The 19,369-nt window shown below is 46.7% G+C and overlaps 1 long non-coding RNA gene across 1 annotated transcript in view; it reads right to left on the bottom strand.

Moving 5' to 3' along the window:
• LOC119966274 overlaps positions 1 to 19,369 on the bottom strand; it is a 35,176-nt gene that overhangs the window by 11,109 nt on the left and 4,698 nt on the right. The gene's annotated exons all lie outside the window — the stretch shown is intronic.

Genomic DNA, 19,369 nt, shown 5'->3' with positions numbered 1-19,369 from the left:
TATACATACTTGCTTAATGTTGATGCAAAGTTGTTTAGTCTTACAGTAAGGCTTGTATGACTGCTTCAGTTTTCCAGCTATGTCTCCCATGGCAGATCTCCCGTGATAACTTTTCCCACCAATATTACAGAGACCAATTGGGAAAACGTCTGAGGAAATTCCCAGCACTGTAGTACGATAGTTTAATTTGCAATGTGAGATTATCCTCTTTCTCAAATGTATAGGGAAATACTTCAGCATTAAGTGACTTGCATGTTGAGAGCAGTATTCCACTTCAATGGCCCATTCATCATTTTCCAGAATGGTATCAACCATATCTTTCTGATGATGTCTGTAGTTACCAGTTAGTGATACTGATGCCAAAAAATAATGAAAGGCGCTGTGATGTAATGCTCTATTGTAAATAATACTATTTAAAGACAAAGTTTGTCTAAAGAAACTGGGATGGTTTTTCAAGTTATGTAGTTTAAAATGTGAAATTGATTCTTTGCGTAACCTAAGGTACAAAACAGTTGTACAAAAATGATAGAAAATTAATTAAAAGCTCTCACTTTGGGAGTTAATATACTATGTAGGCCATTCAGGTCTCTAATGCAAAGAAATGTGAAGGTGTATGCTACCACAGTAACAAATAATTTACTAGATGTCTGTATTTAAAACATCATTTTGGATCCCAAGGTATTTTTGAAATGATTTGATTTTCATGGGAACTGTGTCTGTTTTTTTTAAAAAGAAATCCTTTTAACAAGTTTGAGGACATTTTTCCCAGAAGCTGCAGTACCATGTAATCCAAAATGCTGGAATGGCAATCATTTACTCTATATTACTGTCCATATAGGTAGTTTAACTCAACCTGATACTCTGTTTTATGTGGTTAACCTGACTTTAGTCATAAAGTATTAAACAGAATTAAGCAGCAATGACATTATTTGTGATTCAGAAGTACAATGGATATTACCAGGACAGTTAAGGACAATGGTCATTTACCACTTTTAATGGCAGCCTTCTGACAATAGCGTTATTGCCATTTAATGAAAGAGTACTGCAGAGTTCAAATACTGGATAACCAAAAAGTCTCAGATGTAGACAGATTCCATGGAGATGAAAATATAACCAATGTTGGAATTTTGAATTAAAAACAGAAAATGCTAGAAATGCACATGTTAATCAAAACGTGAAGAGACCAATATGTAAAAGTTACATATAGCTTAATATAGTTACATAAAGCTTACCAATATGTAAAAGTTACAATACAGAAACAAGCCACAAGCCATTTAAACTAACCAGTCTGTTGACATGTACCTTTCTCATAAGTTTATAGTCTAATCTCATTTACTATCCTGCTCTCACATTTCTTCAACACCCTTCACCAATCTAGTCCTGGAAGTTGACATAATTTCTGCTTTGACCATCATCCCTGGAAGTGAATTGTATGACCTCATTACTCTTCAGACCTCTGTCCTAAGTATTTCACAATTAATCTTACACTTGTGATGCTTGGCCAAGATCCCTCAACTACTATGAGCCCTCTGCTTCTGTCTATGGTGTCTGATCCTTTCAACATTTTAAACACTTCTAATGGATAACCCCACTTTTCTGATTTTGAAAAATCCCTACATTTTTCAAGTATATCTTCATATTTACATTTCCTCATACGGGACAGAAATCTTGTGAATTTACCTTATACCTTCTGGAAAACCTCAACATCTTTCCTATAATGTGAAATCCATTACTGCACCCAGTGATGTCTTAAGCATGAACTGTCTGACACAGCACCCCAGAATTGCTGTTCTCATTCACACCTCACTGGTCAGACATGAGAGGGCGGGTGGTAACAGTGGAGCCTAGTCCTTTATGCACCCACCATCTGCATATTTATACTTTTTAGCAAGGATAATAATTTGTAGCAGAAAATCCAGTTGATTGTTTTCACGTTCACTTTTACCTGGGGATACTTGAAGGCATTTTACAGTCCAATCTAGTCCAAAATCAGCTGCCTCCATACCAACCAACAATTGAACAATTCTGTTCTGATGTCTCAGGATCACACCATGCATTGCATTCACACACTCATTGCAAGGAAATTATTTTTTAATTACACCATCAAATTCTGTGCAATGAAATATTAACAATTCAATCTAATGGAATTTAATTTTGCAGGGAAACAAGCAATTCTCTTTTCTAGTCTATGTGGAAGAACGGTTTAGCTGAAGATGATGCATAGAGTAGTTTTGTCACATTTTACCAAATAATGTAAACATATATTCCAAAACAGTATCAGTGCAGCTAAACCAAGTGAATACATTGCAGGACAGTCAGTTTTGAAAGCATCGCACCATTTAAAGTAATGGTTACTGGCAAATGTTGCACAATGCCAAGAATCCATTGAGAAACAGTCTAATGATAACCGATTGAAGACTATAATATCCGGAAAAAAATTGACTCAATGTAATGACCAGGAATGTTTACCTTCTGAAATATTTATTTAGTAATGTTTGGCATATCGGAAAGAAAAACAGATTTAAAGCTATACGTGTAGTATAATTAGCAAGCGTGTAGTGAAGCTCAAGCAAAGGTTTTGTGCTTGCCTGAAAATGCTGCTCGTTTATAGCACAAAGGCCTTAGCGACATTCTTACTTGTGAGGCAGAAGACAGTAAGCTCAAGCCCCACTGTAGGGTGTTGACACATAAAGGGTCATTTTAAGGATTTACCCAGGCACAGAATTTCCTCAAAATTCATGAGGAATTTTTTTAGTCCAGTCAATGATCACCACAGGCCTTTCCCATTGAGTTTGCAAATTTATAAAATTTACCTGATAACTTAGACTAGCATTTCTGTGTAGTACTGAGAGACTGACAACTTTCATCTGAGGTCATTAAAAGTGAAGTTCTGCTAATTTTGAATTTTGCAGGGAACTATGGTCCCCGCCGTACTGGCTAAAATGTCAGTGGGGACCCTACCCATGATCCCAATGGCTACCTCGCAGCAATTTAATGCTGGGAGGAGAGTTAATTGCTATAAAGTGCAACTTCCACCTCTACGTTCGGAGAACTCCCAGCAGGCTTTAAGAGACCAAAGTGGACAGTTAGAGAAGGGGTGCTTCCCAGGGGGCCTACGAGAGGAGATTCCCGCACCTTGCGCGACATGATGCAGCTAAAGACAGCAAAGGCTTCCTGTATGAAATGGGTCTCCCACCAGAAGGGGTAGAGTACCGGCGACGGGTTGAAGCCTTGTGTGGCCATTAGTTGGCTACTTCAGGAACTCAGTAGGCCCAAGGATGGGTGGTTTCCCCACACATCCCCCACCCCCTAAATATTCAGGCAGGTTGTGGGGGCACAGGTAGGTAGCAGGAAGTCTTCAAACCAACTAGTGGGGAACTAAAGCCCCATGACTCTTCAAAAGTAACCAGGATTTCCGCACAATCCATACCAATAGTCCTTCCTACCACATCAAAAATAGATTCACCTGTCACTTACTTAATTTTTCATGTCTGTTTGGGTGCAAATTTTCTACTGTGTTTGGCTACTCTTCAGGAGCTTTTTGGGATGGCCTGATTAGAGGGGAGACAGTGATGCAGTGGACGAGTAATTCTGAGCCCTCTGCTTTGGGGACAAGGGGTGGAATTCTCCGCCCCCGAATTCCCCGCCCCCCGAGATTCGGAGGGGACGGGAATCGCGCCGAAAATTCCGCACCTTTGGGGCGGCCCGATGCCGGAGTGGTTCACGCCACTCCGCCCCGCGGGTAGGGGAGAATCCCGGACAAGGTTTCAAATCGCACCATAGCAGCCAGTGAAATTGAATTTCAATTAATAAAACCTGGACATAAAGGTTGGACTCCATATTCAGTAGCTATGAAATTACCATTGATTATTCCTTAATGTCCCTTAATGTGGTTGAATCTTAACTGATCTCAAGAGCAATTAGGGATGGGAAACAATGCTGGCCTTGCCAGTGATGCTCACATTCCATGAAAGTGAAAAAGAGGTTGATTTTTCTTGTGTCTGTTCTTAATTGTTCACCGAATGGTTCTCCTAAAAGACTCTATCCTGCTTTTTGAATGTAAATATATTTCTGCAATGCCTACACAGAATATCCCCTGTTTTACGATTTGTCATTAATCTGCATTTTTCAGAAACACCCATAATCACCTCCATTTTAGGTACTTTTGTTGAAGGTGCATAGAATTAACCGATTGCTGTATCTCACCTAAATTATAAATGACATTGGGCAGAATTTGATGTAATGAATGTGGGTTCAGTCCTCTGTTTGGGAAACCTATGCCATTCCTGAAGAGGAGGCCCGAATGGTGACCTATGTCAGGCCTTTTCCAGGATTTAGGAATCTCTGAGCGGAAATCCTGCCCACCAAGACAGCAGCACCAGGAGTGGTGGCTGCTTCTGGTAATATTTCGAGGGAGAGGCCTAGGATCGCCAGGGACCCAGGCCACAGCTGGACAAGAGTGGGATTTGGGTTGTCAGGTGCAGTGAGCGCAGGGAGGGCCGGAGGCAAGGGCAGGGGTGTGGCCACCCCCATGTCCAACGCTGGGTTCCTCTATTGCGCACTAAATGCCTTTGAAAGATGAGCACCCCCACTCCAACCACGAGAAGGCCATTGGAAGCATGGAAAAATTCTGCCACTTGCATATCACCCCTCAAGCGCCACTACATTCTGCCACATTCAAGGATAAGTGGTATCAATTGGCTCAATGAGAAGCCTAATTGACAACCTGCTATGAGCGGGCGAGTTTTCCCCATGGGCCATTCTCACCTCCAATTTAATTGGAAAATGTTTCCCACCACACCACCAGGCGACAGATATGGCTGGTCTCTCCCGCGAATGTTTCCTGCTGCAGCAGGCTGCACTAAATCCAGCCCATCATTTTACTGTTGAATGCACAGCACAACTTTCTAACTTCAGACCACATTTGAATAAGAATAAATACTTTGAATAGGTAGTATTAAAAAAAGTGTGCCCATTTAAACTCTAGTTTCAATTTAAAAGTTGATTTTTTAAAAATTCTGTTACTGGTTGTAAACTGACTTAACTGGAGCAAAGCACTGTATTTTCTGTTATTTTACCAGAACACTTATGATACTCCTCAAATAACAGATTATACAATTATTTATAAATTTTATGTTCCTGCCCCTCAGAGTCTGTTTTATGGCACAGAAAGAGGCCCTTCAGCCCATCGAGTCTGCATGCCATCAAACGCCTCACTATTCTAATCCCATTTTCTAACACTTGGACCATAGCCTTGTATGCTATTGGGCAGGATTCTCCCGTACCCGGCGGGGCGGGGGGTCCCGGCTGGACAAAGTGGTGTGAACCACTCCAGCGTCGGGCCTCCTCAAACGTGCTGAATCCTCAGCACCTTCAGGGGCTACGCCGCCCCAGAGTGGTTGGCTCCCCGCCGGCCGGCGGGATAGGGGCCTGGCGCCACGCCAACCGGCACCAAAGGGCCTCTGCCGGCCAGCGCGAGTCGGCGCATGCGTGGGAGCGCCAGTGCGTGCTGGCGTCATCCCCGCGTAGGCGCACAAGGATTCACTACGCATTTCCCATCGCAGAAGACCACAACAGAAGGAATAGAGTGCCCCCACGGCACAGGTCCGCCCACGGATCGGTGGGCCCTGACCGCGGGCCAGGCCATTGTGGGGGCACCTCCCGGGGCAAGATCGCCCTGCAAGCCTCCAGGAACCCCGGCGCCACCAGGTCCCACCGGTAAGGGACCTACTCTGATTGACGCCGGCGGGACGGGCTACAAGCGGGTGGGACTTCGGCCCATCACGGGCCGGAGAATTCGGGAGGCTCCGGCGCCGATTGACTCACGCCGGGCCGGTTTTTTGGGGGGGAGAATTGGGAGGACGGCAGGGGCGGGATTCACGCCGACCCCCGGCAATTCTTCCCCCCGGCGGGGGGGTCGGAGAATCCCGCCCATTGTGTTTCAAGTACTCATCTAAATGCATCTTAAATGTTGTTAGAATTCCCACCTCTACCACCCTCTCAGGCAGAGTTCTAGATTCTCACCATCGTCTGGGTGAAAATATTGTCCCTCAAATCCCCTCTAAATCTCCTTTTCCTTACCTTAAATCTATGACCCCTGGTTATTGACCCCTCTACTAAGAATACAAGTTTTTTCCTCTCTATATCGTTCATAATTTTGTACACCTCGATGATGATCCCTTCAGCCTTCTCTGCTCTAAGGAAAACAACCCCAGCGGATCCAGCTTCTCTTCAGAGTTGAAACTCTCCAGCCCAGGTAACATCCTGGTGAATCTCCTTTGTATCCTTTCTAATGCAATCACATCCTTCCAAAGTGTGGTAACCAGAACTGCACACAGTACTCTAGCTGTGGCCTAACAAGTGTTTTGTATAGCTCCATCTTAACCTCCCTTCTCTTATATTCTATGCCTCGGCTAACAAAGGCAAGTATCCCATACGCCTTCTCAACCACCTTATCTACCTGTCCTGCTGCTTTCAGGGATCTTTGGACAAACACCCCAAGATCCCTCTGGTCCTCTGTATTTCCTAGCATCCTACCATTCATTGTGTATTCCCTTGCCTTGTTTATCCTCCCAAAATGCATCATCTCATGCGTTTCAGGGTTAAATTCCTTTTGCTACTGTTCTTGCCTATCTGAGCAGCCTGTCTATATTCTCTGTAATCTAAGGCTTTCTTGAACCACTTCTGTCTATCGGGTGCAGGTACACACACAGTGTTGCTGACCCAGTGACAGTAAGGGAATGGTGCTAAAGGCCAGAATTTTCCAGCCCTTCACACCGGTGGGATCTTCTGGCCCCACCAATGTGAATGGAGATTTCAATGGCTCACTGGGAAACCATGCAGGGAGAACTGGAAAATTCCAGCCATAGTTCCAAGTCAGGATGGTGTGTGACTTGGAGCGGGAATTGCAGGTACTAGTCATCCCATGCATTTGCTGCCCTTGTCCTTCTAAGTGGTAGAGATTGTAGGTTTGGAAAGTGCTTTTGAAGGAATGTGCTTCACTTTGATGAATAACTTGATTTATTTCTAACATTTCAAACACCTCTATTTATTCGTGAACCATTAGCCTATTTTTTTTCAAATCCCACCTGTATGATTGTAGCGAGACAGTTTTCCCCCAGTGAATCATGCCCCTTTTTATCCATTTTAAATCCATTTTATATTTTAACACAAGAAACTAGAACATTCAAAAGTAAATGTTGAAACTGAAGCATAAATAATAAAAAGAAACCAAATATAGACCAGAATGCAAAAGCATGATTAGATGACAAAAGTGATAGATATGAAAGTTCCTGGTAATTATGCCAGTGGACAGACATGCTGATGTGTTAATTAATGGAATTACTGTATTGCAGAGTAGATGCAAGCAAAGCCTTAGAGACATTTCACACAATTAGGTGATGATAAAATTAAGGCATGTATTAATATGGATTTTAAAAAATGTTTTGCATGTTCAGCTCCAATCTAGTATTACAGCATTTTGCTGCTGCAGGTATTCCTGTGGTAACTTGTTTTGGATTAGTACCATTTATGCCACTGGCTCTGAATAGCTAGCCAGACAAATAATGTAGAACTCTGCACACTTCCAAATACGAATTACATTTTTAAGTTAGCAAAGTACCAGCAGAACAGTGGATCTTTACCAGCTTAAAGTAATCAAAAATTCAGTTTAAATACTTCTCAGGCAGTGCAGTTAAAATGCTGCTAGTGTAAACCCAAAATAGTATGTGACTAGGCGCCTTCATTGCCTGCATGGGTTGGATGGACCATCAAATTGGTGATTTTACTGTGGAGTTCTACTGTTATTTTTGTATAAAAAGACAATTGCATTGTACTGATGTAAAAACTGCAGCTTAATGTAGGCCTTTAGAAGAATCGTTTTTATATATTGATTTTGTTCTGTGCCGTGGTCAATTAAGTCCTTTTTTTATTGAAAAGGTAGGATTTTCCATTGAAAATTTTGTCACAGTGGTAGCTTTAGAAAAGAGTCAAAATATTAGATAATATCAGAACTGAATGATTCAGGAAGTATGTAAACTAAAAACATTTCAAAATGTTATTTTTACTTTTAAGTTGTGTTATTTACTTGTTTTTGAAGTAGCAAAATACAAGATCAGCAGAAATATGTTAAGCAGAATGTTTACAGTAAAACAGGCCTTAATATTTGTTAACATTTTAAATATTAACTTTCAGTGAACCTTGCAGCTTCAGCTTTATTGTAAAATACTAAGTGCATTTTCAGCACACATGCTCATTACTGAAGTGATAACTTTGAGTTTCTGAAAGGTGGCTTGATAAAATTTCTCAAGTGGAGAGTTTTAATGGAACACAGTACATATTGTCAATGAGATATAATAAATGCTCAGAACCTGTTCCTGTACTTTTACTCCTCCTCCCCTTCAGGCAATTTTGGAACACCGTTCTAATGATGCTGGGAACTCTCTACTGCAAAGCCTAAGAGGCTGTTATTTTTGTGGAAGCTGTATAGTATACGTCAACCGGCAATTTAACCATCAATGGCGTAACAGCTGAGCCTCACTTGTCCATACCTAATGTGCGCACACAAACAAATCTCTTCATCAATCAAGGGTCACTGTACCAAATTATACTGGGGACAGTGGTTTCTGTTGCTATACCCACATGTCCCCTCTTCCTCCTGCTATCCCAGATCTCATTCTGGGTATTTTGACACCATTTGTGGCTATTTGCCAATAGCCCAGGATGAATGTACACATACCGGGCCTTCCTGAATGCATGGTCCAGTGTTGTATTATACAGTTAACCACTGAACCATCAACTGAGGCCTCAGGATTGCTCTTAACTGTGACACTTTATGGCCATGGGGCATGCATACGGCCCAGCCAAAAGTCCATTGATTTTCAGCAGGATGAGAAGATCCCAGAAGTGGGCAGGGCTGGAGAATCCCACCCTATGTTTTTAATAAGTAGCCCAAATTGTCAGTGCTGCAAAGTTTTCATCATTTAAATTCAGGGTTCACGTGAGATCACAGTTAACAATTGGCCACTGATTTAACAATTTTATAATTGAGAAGAATTGATCCTGCTCTTTAGTGTGCACAATGTTTTCTTGTAGATTGTTTTTATTTTATGATAGAGCACCATGCTGAAACAGGAGTTCACTTGTCATATGAATGCTTAGAAAGGAATTTTTTCAACTATATCCTAAAGTTTAAGAAGGATATTTCTGCAGAATATTTAAAAATCTGTCTTTAAGGAAACAACTTTAACATGATATATATACTTTAGACATACTACATTTATTAATGTTTACTTTATTCTTAGGTCAGTATATTTTTATTTTTTCCATTGGAAAACAACACTCTTGAGAGATGGTACTTGAATAATTTTCAGGTATATACTGTAAAATACCAGTGTTGAATTGTATATCACAGCAGTTGTATCTGACTGATAAATGTTCAATGGATTGTATTTTCAGAATGATAATTGGCTACAGTCATTTGTATCAGTGTAGTGCCATTATGAAATTTCTCACTGTTCAATCAGGAAACTTGTTCCTTCCCCCTCCCCCTTCATGTGATGTTAGTTATGTGCTGCTTTTATGATTCTAGTTAATTAGTACTTAAAGATTATGTCAAGAAATGCCCTGCAATTCCTGCATCAAATATTGTACCAACCCTACTAAATTTGCATTGTGGTACATTGCTGCTAATAGTATTTATTTCAGTCTGCTAATCAATGCTGATTATGCACAAACTTGTACCAATAAAATGTTTCAGCGTCCTTCATGTCGCGTTATTTCTCATGTTGAAATATCAACACAGAATTTATGAATTAATGTTATAATAACCAAAAATGCACCACTAAATTGGGTAGAATTCTCCCATTTTGAGATTTAAGGGCACAACTTAACTTAAAAAAAATAGAGTCCATTCTGGGCAGGAATCGAGGGGTCGTTCCCAGCGCTATCCACCCCCCTATTGATCGGCACTCTTTTTTCGGCCCCCAGCGGGAAACGCCCCACTTAGCCGCATTTGAAAATGGCCCCCAATCTCTCAACCGCCCAACACGACCCCTGGATTCCCCCCCCCACCCCACCGGCAGGACATCTCCAGGCCCAGTCCCCAGCATAGGCAAAATACCAGCTTGACACCTTGGCACTCGCAATTCCAGAGGGACGCAGCCCTAAGTGTGGGGATGGGTGGTTCCTGCGGCATCTTTCCCACTGGCCATATGACCATACAATATAGGAGCAGAATTAGGCCATTCGGCCCATCGAGTCTGCTCCATCATTTAATGATCTGTTTCTCATCCCCATTCTCCTGCCTTCTCCCCATAACCCCTGATCCTCTTTTTAATTAAGAACCTATCTAACTCTGTCTTAAAGACACTCAGTCGCTTGGCCTCCACAGCCTTCTGCGGCAAAGAGTTCCACAGGTTCACCACCCTCTGGTTGAAGGAACTCCTCCTCATCTCTGTTTTAGAGGATCGTCCCTTTAGCCTGAGATTATGTCCTCTGCTTCTAGTTTTTCTTACTCATGGAAATATCCTCTCCACGTCCACGCTATCTATGTCTCCCAGTCTCCTGTAAGTTTCAATAAGATCTCCCCTCATCCTTCTAAACAATGAGTACAGAGCCAGAGTCCTCAACTGCTCCTCATATGTCTAGCTCTTTATTCCACAGATCATTCTTATGAACCTCCTCTGGACCATTTCCAAGGCCAGCACATCCTTCCTTAGATACAGGGTGCAAAACTGCTCACAATACTCCAGCAAAGCGTGATCCCCTTGACAGAATCTGTGCTTGGAACCTCATTAATTACACACAGGCGAGTTCCCCTCTAACTCTCCTGATTCGTACACCTGCCATCAGCTGGACAGTTTGAAGGCCCTCGCAATATATTTAAATATAAGTCCAGCCCTCTCACATCACTCTCTCCAGCCCACCAGTCTTCAACGGATCCTGCAACATGTCCAGAACTCAGAGAGAAAAGGCCAGCAGCCTCAAGAAGATTCAACCAACCTCCCCCCAAGCTCATCACCTGTATGGAGCCCATACCCCATTTGAACCTCTACCACACTACATCAGGAGTCTTTGTTGGATACCCTTCCAAGGAATGAGTGGGATCCCTTTGACCCCCTTGCTGTGAACTTATCATGCTACATTATTCGAGTACAGCTTCCCTCACTCAGTCTTCTCTGTCTTCCATTGTTCGTCTTCTTCATCCACCTCCTTGCTCCTCAGCCAGATATCATGAGCCTTCATCCTTCTTCCCCCAACTCTTTGCACAACCCGTCTTCCACGATAGCCCATTTTCCACATTGCCCCCCTTGTCGTCTTCAGGCAATCTCCTCACGTTATCCTCTTTGAAACTTTGGAACTTTGCAGTGCTGCATGGGTCCCGCAGCGCAGTCCTTTCCAGATAGACACTGGTGATTGGCCCCAGGGGGATGGAGACGCCTGTATTTGCCAGCCCCAGCGCAGTTCTGATTCAAGATGGTGAGACAGGAGGATCCATGGGTCGAGCAACAAGGTGTTATCCATGAAGACCAACTCGGCTTGGAGATGGAGGACAGGAACCAGTATGCCCTGGCAGAGTGGTGAACAGCACACCAGGAATAGTGCAGTACTCACTCCAAAGTCTCTTGCAAATTAAAATCTGCATTGTGCATGCCACTCATTAGTAATCAGGTTTCAGACCAGCATAATTTCATGCTGGCCTGATGCGTGGCGCAAGATGGGAAGGCCTGAGAGGATGCCAGTGGGCAGCTGTTTTTATGAGCATTCATGAGATGTGTGGTGAATGTATAATATAAATTCACACTGTGTCCCTGTGGGCTCCATCTGTGAGCCGTTGCGCGGCTCTGCCCACAGGGGGAGGTGAGGAGCATGTACAGGGCTCGCCCCGTGGCTCCACCCATAGCTCCTCCCATGGCTCCTCCCACAACCAGATGTATAAAGTGCTGCGGTTTTGTGAGCCTGCCTTTAGTTCATCTGGTCGCAGGCAGGCTCAGTTGTAAGTCGATTAAAGCCACAGTTTACTTCTACTCGTGTCCTTGAGTGAATTGATGGTCGCATCAATTTAATCGACTTAAAAAACTACCATGGAATCAGCCCTCAAACCTGATCGACTGGAACACAATCCACAGGCCACAGAAGCGAAGGAAATATTTCTGCATTGGTTTCGGTGCTTCAAGGCCTACCTGGCTGCGTCGACTACCTCCGCTGTTACTGAAGAGCAGAAACTCAGTCTTCTACACGCACGGGTGAGCCATCGCATTTCAACTCAACTTGATAGTACCGGCTCGTACACCGAGGCCCTGGCGATACTCGACCGCCTGTACGTGCGGCCCGTAAATGAAGTTTACGCGCGGCATATCTTTACTACCCGCCGCCAGCGCCCTGCAGAGTCGCTAGAAGACTACCTGCGCGATCTAAAAGCTCCAGCACGGGAATGTAACTTCCAGGCTGTGACAGCCTCCCAGCACATGGAACTCGCCGTCCGAGATGTGTATGTTGCAGTGGTCCAGTCCACTTATGTGCGCCGGCATCTCCTCGAAAAAGGGGCCCAGAACCTGGAGGGCACAGTAACGCTAGCGACATCATTGGAGGTCGCTTTTCAAAGTTTAAACTCGTTCCCAGCCGACCACGCGACCCCATCATGGACCCCCGACCAGAGCCTACCCCAGGCCTGCGCCGCGCGGCCACCCGCCCACCACAGAGTGCCATCGTGCCACTTTTGCGGCCAGCCCCAACACCCACGGCAGCACTGCCCGGCCCGCAACGGGACCTGCAGTAGCTGCAGACGGAAAGGACACTTTGCAAAGGTACGTCTGGCTAAAACCAAATCCTCAAACTCGAACGCTATCCAGAACAATCGCCCCTCCAACTCACAGGCCCGCAGATCCTGCAATGTGGCAGCGTGTCTGCCGATTTCTCCTCCGCACGACATGTGCGACTCATGGGGGCCGCCATCTTGGCAATCCTCCCCCATGCGGCCGGCCATGTGCGATTCATGGGGGCAGCCATCTTGGGCGCCGTCTTCCTCGCCGCCGCCACATGTGATCAACGGGGGTGGCCATCTTGGACGCCATCTTCCTCGCTGCCCGCCACGTGTTATCAACGGGGGCCGCCATCTTGGCCATCACCCGATATGCAAATCGACGACTACGACCTCTGCGGACAGTCATCACGGGGCCGCTCCAGCACCGCTGACCAAGTCACCGACTACCCGCAGCTCAGTGCAGTCACTTTGGACCAGTCGCGGCCAAAGCACCTCAGAAGCTCCATGATATCCGTTCAAGTCAACGGATACAAGACACCGTGCCTCTTTGACTCCGGGAGCACCGAGAGTTTCGTTCATCCAGACCTGGTAAGACGCTGTTCGCTCCCGATATTTCCAGCACGGCGAACTATCTCCCTCGCCTCGGGGTCGCACTCCGTCCAGATACAAGGGCGCACCGTTGCAACACTAACGATACAGGGGGCCAACTACTCCAACTTCCAATTGTATGTACGCCCAGACCTCTGCGTCCTTCTCCTACTCGGACTCGATTTTCAGTGTAACCTCAGGAGCCTAACACTCAGCTTCGGCAGACCCCTTCCCCCTCTCACTTTATGCAGTTTAGCAACTCTAAAAATCAACCCCCCTGAACTCTTCGCTAACCTCACCGCTAACTGCAAACCCGTGGCCACTCGCAGCAGGAGGTATAGCCTGCAGGACAGGGTATTTATTAGAGCCAAAGTCCAGCGGCTCTTACGTGAGGGAGTCATAGAGGCCAGTAACAGCCCCTGGAGAGCTCAGGTGGTGGTCGTCAAAACCGGGGAAAAGTTCCAGATGGTGGTTGATTACAGCAAGACCATTAACCGGTTCACGCACCTCGATGCGTACCCCGTCCCCCGGATTGCAGACATGGTCAATCAGATCGCCCAGTACCGCATCTTCTCCACGGTGGATCTGAAGTCTGCATACCACCAGCTCCCAATCCGACCGGAGGACCGCCACTACACGCCGTTCGAGACAAACGGCCGCCTCTTCCATTTTCTCCGGGTCCACTTTGGCGTCACGAATGGGGTCTCGGTGTTCCAACGAGCAATGGACCGAATGGTGGACCAGTACGGGCTGCGGGCCAAGTTTCCGTACTTGGATAACGTCACCATCTGCGGCCACGACCAGCAGGGCCACGACACCAACCTCCACCGATTTCTCCAAACCGCCCAAAAACTCAAACTCACATACAATAAGGAGAAATGCGTTTTCCGCACAACCAGACTACCCATCCTCGGCTACGTCGTGGAAAACGGGGTCCTAGGGCGTGACCCTGACCGTATGCGCCCCCTCTTACAACTCCCTCTCCCTCACTGTTCCAGGGCCCTCAAGAGGTGCCTTGGATTTTTCTCCTACTACGCCCAGTTGGTCCCCCAATATGCGGACAAAGCCCGCCCACTATTTAAGGCCACACTCTTTCCACTGTCAGCCGAGGCCCGCCAGGCCTTCAACTGCATTAAGGAGGACATCGCCAAAGCCGCCATGCGGGCGGTGGATGAAACCGTTCCCTTTCAAGTAGAGAGCAACGCCTCAGAGGTCGCTCTCGCTGCCACTCTGAACCAGGCAGGCAGGCCAGTAGCGTTCTTTTCCCGAACCCTCTCCTCTTCTGAACTTCAACACTCCTCAGTCGAAAAAGAAGCTCAAGCCATTGTGGAAGCCGTACGGCACTGGAGGCACTACCTCGCTGGTAGGAGGTTTACCCTCATCACCGACCAGAGATCGGTTGCCTTTATGTTCGACAACTCGCAACGGGGCAAAATTAAAAATGACAAAATCTTGAGGTGGAGGATCGAACTCTCCGCCTATAATTATGACATCGTATACCGTCCGGGGAAGCTCAACGAGCCCCCAGATGCCCTGTCCTGCGGCACATGCGCCAGCGCGCAAGACGACCGATTACAGGCTATCCACAATGACCTCTGCCACCCGGGGGTCATCCGGCTCGCCACTACATCAAGGCCCACAATCTGCCTTTCTCCACCGAGGAGGTAAAAGCTGTCACCAGGAATTGCCCGATCTGCGCGGACTGTAAACCGCACTTCTATAGACCAGACAAGGCCCACCTGGTAAAGGCATCCCGGCCCTTTGAACGACTAAGTATCGATTTCAAAGAACCCCTTCCCTCGACCAACCGTAATGTGTACTTCCTTAACATCATAAATGAATTCTCTCGCTTCCCGTTTGCCATCCCGTGCCCCGATATGACCTCCCATACAGTCATCAGAGCCCTGCACAGTGTCTTCACCCTGTTCGGTTTCCCCAACTACGTCCACAGCAACAGGGGTTCGTCCTTCATGAGTGACGAGCTGTGTCAGTACCTGCTCGACAAGGGCATCGCCTCGATCAGGACTACCAGCTACAACCCCAGGGGGAACGGGCAGGTGGAGAGGGAGAACGCGACGGTCTGGAAGACCGTCCTACTGACCCTCCGGTCCAGGAATCTCCCGACCTCCCACTGGCAGGAGGTCCTCCCCGACGCGCTCCATGCCATTAGGTCCCTCCTGTGTACGGCCACTAATCAGACTCTTCACGAGCCTGGGGGCACTACCACGGGGGCCTCGCTTCCATCCTGGTTGAGGACACCGGGCCCTGATCTCCTCCGGAAGCACGTCCGGACACATAAAACAGACCCACTGGTAGAGAGGGTCCTACTACTACATTCAAACCCCCGCTACGCATTTATCGAGCACCCCGACGGCCGGCAGGACACCGTTTCCCTCCGGGACCTGGCGCCTGCAGGATCCACCACCGTCACTACCGCCGAGGTACCCCTCACACCACACCCCGCTTGACCCCCCACGCCCTGCGCCCCCACAGGTTTCCTGCACCCCCTTTCACCCGTCATACCGGTGAGGAACGAAGTTCAGAACGAACCACCCCCGGAGTCCACCCTCAGATTCACACCGGACATCAGCACACAGCCATCCGAAGCGGCTGCAACCCCGGTGCTCCGCCGGTCCCAGCGAACGATTCGAGTACCGGACCGACTCAACTTATAGACCCGTCACCCCCGCCGGACTTGTTTTTTTTTAACAGGGGGTGAATGTGGTGAATGTATAATATAAATTCACACTGTGTATCACTGTGTCCCTGTGGGCTCCATCTGTGAGCCGTTGTGCGGCTCTGCCCACAGGGGGAGATGAGGAACATGTACAGGGCTCCACCCTTGGCTCCGCCCATGGCTCCTCTCACAGCCGGAAGTATAAAGTGCTGCGGTCTTGCGAGCCTGCCTTCAGTTCATCTGGTCGCAGGCAGGCTCAGTTGTAAGTCGATTAAAGCCACAGTTTACTTCTACTCGTGTCCTTGAGTGAATTGATGGTTGCATCAAGATGCAAATGGCAATTATGCCACCTACTAGTGAACAACTATTAACCCGCCTTTGGAAGAATTGCTGCATGATTTTAAAATTCTGTGAGACAGAATTAATTTGCATTTAAAGAGGCAGGGATTCATCAAGAACAGTCAGCATGGTTTTGTTAATGGGAGGTCATGTTTGACGAACTTGATTGAAGTTTTCAGAGGTGACCAGGTGTGTAGAGGGACTTCAGTGAGGATTTTGATGAGGTCCCACGTGGGAGACTGATAACGAAGTAAAAGCCTGTGGGTTCCAAGGAAATTTGGCAAATTGGATCCAAGATTGGCTGAGGGGCAGGCAGCAGAGGATGATGGTCAAGGGGTGTTTTTCTGACTGGAAGTTTGTGTCCATGAGGCCCTGCAGGGTTCAGTGTTGGGGCCCTTGCTGTTTGTGATTTATAGAAATAATCTAGATATGAATGTAGGAGGGTTGACCATGATAGTTTGTGCATGATACAAAAATTGGTTGGGTGGAAGTAAGGATGATAGCCTTAGATTACAGGAGGGTATAATAATAATCTTTATAATCTTTATTAGTGTCACAAGTAGGCTTACATTAACACGTCAATGATGTTACTGTGAAACTCCCCTGGTCACCACACTCCGGCACCTGTTTGGGTACACTGATGGAGAAATAAGAATGTCTAATTCAGCAAACAAGCATGTCTTTCGGGACTTGTGGGAGGAAACTGGAGCACCCGGAGGAATCCCATGCAGACATAGATACAGACGGGCTGGTTAGATGGGCTGATCAGTGGCAAATGAAATTCAGTCTGGTAAGTGTGAGGTGATGCACTTGGACAGGACAAACAAGGGAATACATGATAGACGGCAGGACCCTGGGAAGAACCACCCATAGCTGCAGATTGCAAGGATTATTTTCCTTGGAGCAGAAGAGACTGAGGAGGGAAATAATTGAGATCAATAAAATTATGAGGCATAGTTACGGTAGACAGGAATAAACTTTCCCCTTGATGGAAAGATCAATGATTAGAGGGCATGGTTTTAAGGTAAGGGACAGGAAGTTTAGAGGGGATGTGAAGAAAAACATGTTCACCCAGAGGGTGGTGGGAGTCTGGAACTCACTGCCTGAAAGGTTGGTGGAGGCAGAGACCTTCATGACATTTAAGAAATACTTAGATGTGCACTTGCGATCCCAAGGCTGTATGGGCTAAATGCTGGAAAATGGGTTTAGAATAGTTAGGTGATTGTTTTTGACCAATGAAGATGCGATGGGCCAAAGGGCCTTTTCTGTGCTGTATGAGTCAATGACACTGGGCAGTTTGACTTTTTGGCTCTCGCTTTCACCCGACATGGGCTGGGAGAATATCGCCCATTCTTTTCTCCACATTCCATTTCAATTCTGATGCTGAAAATACAAGGAGAAAGATAAACATTGGTTCTCATCTCCACAGCACCCTGTCACTGGAAACTGAAATTATTTCCACTAATTTCCAAATAATCCTGCATAATAATGCCTAAGCGAATGAGGGTCTTGCTTGAGCAGGCAACGGGAGGTTTACTCGTCAACTTTGCTAGTCATGTGCTGTTTCGTTAAGTCCCGTACAGCAGCTACATTAATTTTCTATTAATCGATTATGTAATGAAACAAGTATTCTGGCTCTGCCTGATTTTATGGGCGTGATTCTTTGGACGTGTGGTAGCAAGCGGGAAATGCCACGAGCTTCCTAGTGCTCGGCCTGGCGAGGCTGGCAATGCAGAATGTTAATTGGTCCACTTAACGAGGCCCCACAGGTTTAATGCTGCAAACGAAGGCTCGCCAGCCAATTCCCCCCCCCCCCCCCCCCAGCGCTCGCCAGGCACACCCACCCCAGCTAACAAGGTCAAGCAGCACTCAAACAGCACTTGCACAGCCAACCCCACTCAGCTTGCAGCCATGGTGCTGAGATGGCCTGGCCCCAAGGTTTGGTGACATGGGCATGGGGAGGGTCCTAGATGCGGTGGAGGTCTGGGAAATGTCCTGTTCCCCTGAGGGTCCCGGAGGGTGAGCCACAGGGAAGCCAGTGCTGCCTGGGATGAAGTGGCAGTGACGTCAGTTTGACCAGGAGAACCTGTCTTCCAGTACCGCCACAAAGGATGCCACAATCGACGCACCACAGCTGTCCTCCCCACCCTCCACCTGTGCCGTGACACAAACCTCAGTGGGCCACGGTAGTGGTCAGGCTTCTTGGGCACAATCTGGTGAGCACCACACAGTTGCTGATGTACATCAGGTGGAGGCAGGAACGCCCAGATGAGACAGCACTTGGATGGATTATATGGATCCCAGGACCCAGCTGGGTCCCAACCAGATGCTGAGCCTATGGAACATGCTATCCCAGAGCTGATGAAGACATTATAGAGTGGCCTTGATATTCAAAGGGAGATATTAGTGACACCCCAGCAGGTCGATAGCCAATTGGAGGAATCCCAGAGGCTACGGGCAGGAGATGTCACCAGCAATTTGTGGCACCGAGGCCAAAACTGTGAGTTTATGGAGTGTAATTGTATATGTTGCTTTTTTTTCACATGTTTGGAATAAAGTATATTAAAAAAAAAGGAAAAGCAGGGTGACACACGGGCTGAGGACCCAGGTTCGAATCCCAGCCCTGGGTCACTCCCAGTGGAGTTTGCGCATTCTCCCCGTGTCTATGTGGCTTTCGCCCCCACAACTCAGGTGCAGGTTAGGTGGATTGGCCACGCTAAATTGCCTCTTAATTGGAAATAAAAAATAATTGGGTATTCTAAATTTATTAAAGAAAAAAAAAAGAAAAGCTTTGGAACATTGAACCAGCTTTTTAGTCTGTTAGTGAATGGGTGTATGAGTTAATGTTTGAGCGAATGAGTCAGTGGGTGAATGTGTAGGTGTATAAGTGGGGATAGTGGATAGGGTGTAAGCTTCGTAAGAGTAGATAGGTTGTGTGGCAAATGAGTAGAGTGGTGGTGGCAGGTGGACAAGGTGAGTAGGTTGGGTGAGGTAGTTAGCGG

This window comes from Scyliorhinus canicula, chromosome 5 (assembly GCF_902713615.1).
Source record: "Scyliorhinus canicula chromosome 5, sScyCan1.1, whole genome shotgun sequence".
Taxonomy (NCBI): Eukaryota; Metazoa; Chordata; class Chondrichthyes; order Carcharhiniformes; family Scyliorhinidae; genus Scyliorhinus; species Scyliorhinus canicula.
The sequence above is the reverse complement of the archived record's forward strand: the minus strand, read 5'-3'. Positions and strand labels throughout refer to the sequence as shown.